The following is a 1,504-nucleotide window of genomic DNA, read 5'->3' on the forward strand; positions in this document are numbered from 1 at the left end:
GTCCCGGCCCCGGGTGCCCCTGCCTGCCTTCTAAACCCACAAAGCCCAGCACTCCCATCCCACACGGAAGTGAAATAACTCTGCGGCGACACATAAGGCAGCCGCTGACACCCCCCGCTCCGGCATCGTGTAGTGCTGAGGCAGCCTCTACTCGCCGTCTAATGGGCACGCACACGCCAGCCTTTGCCGGCCTTGTTATGCAGCACTTCACCGATGACCTCTGCCTTCCAAAGAGAGAATAATTTTCCAAATTAATAGACTGTGTGACATTCAGATGTGCCTCCAACTGATAAAACTGATTTAAGGGCGCTCAAGATCATTGCTGAGGCGTGGCGGTGTGAGTTTGATGTGGTAATGAGGCACACAATGCTTTCTTTGCCTAATTCTGCACGGAAATGCAGTCTACATGCTGTGTGCTTCACCTACCAGTTCCCATCCTGGATGACTTTAAACGATTTAGCCGATTTTAACTAAATTTCGCCTAAGGACAGGGTTTTCAAATGTACTAATTCTTCCAGCTGGGCAAAAATTATTAGCTAGGTGGAGGAAGCATGTCCCCAAGAAGGAAAACTCATGTTTTTGAGGTCAGTTGGTGGGTGAGGCCACACATGTGCACGCGATTCAGCTAGGTTACACACACACAGCTGCCTGAGGGTAATTGTGTCTGAAGCTTAGGGTGTCCCTGGGGGACGAGTGGACAGATCATACGTGTGCCTCCTGAACTCAGAAACTAAACTGAAATGTGCTGCTACAATAGCCCTAAAATAGATATTCCCCATCTGCTTACAGCAGAGTTCTTGGAAATCTTCTTCTGTAGAATCTCGAACTCAGTGTATTCCACAGGCTATTACTGTATCAGGCTGAACTTGGGTGTGATCCTATAGTGCAGTTTCTAGTCTGACCTTGGGCACTACCAACAGCGATGAAAGTCTGAATATACCAGAAAGGGATAGACACACATACTGCTCGACAATGCAGTCCTCCAGTCATTTTCCAGTATTTTCTTCATTTCCAAAGGGCAGAAAGGATGGGTGAGCACCATATAACCTTGAAAACAGGAGAATACAAATAGATGATACGGAAGATATATCAGGGGCAATGCAGTCTCACAAACAAGAGCTAATTTGCTAACATGACAAATATAAATTGTTTTGTATTTTACTTTTAAAATTCATTTTTATGATTATTTTGTACCCTATTCTGTTGTACCATTCTGTGAAAAAAAAACCAACAACCAGTTAATTTTGCTTTGGGTTTATTGCTTTCACTGCATAAACCTGCTACATTTAAAGTATTGTATTAGCAATTTTACATCCACTAAAGCTCCATAAAGAGTCTTTTTCTAGAATGAATGCTGTATTTCCTTCCACCTGGCTTAGTGATCTTCTGAAATAACTAGATCACAAGAAGGGCATTTCAGGTTTGTAGGACATTCTTCTTTAACTTCAACAGCATTGCTTCATTTTGGTAGTACTTAATATTTAACGGGTTGTGGGGAAAATAG

The sequence above is a fragment of the Nestor notabilis genome, unplaced genomic scaffold, assembly GCF_000696875.1.
Source record: "Nestor notabilis isolate BGI_N333 unplaced genomic scaffold, ASM69687v1 scaffold36081, whole genome shotgun sequence".
Lineage (NCBI taxonomy): Eukaryota > Metazoa > Chordata > Aves > Psittaciformes > Psittacidae > Nestor > Nestor notabilis.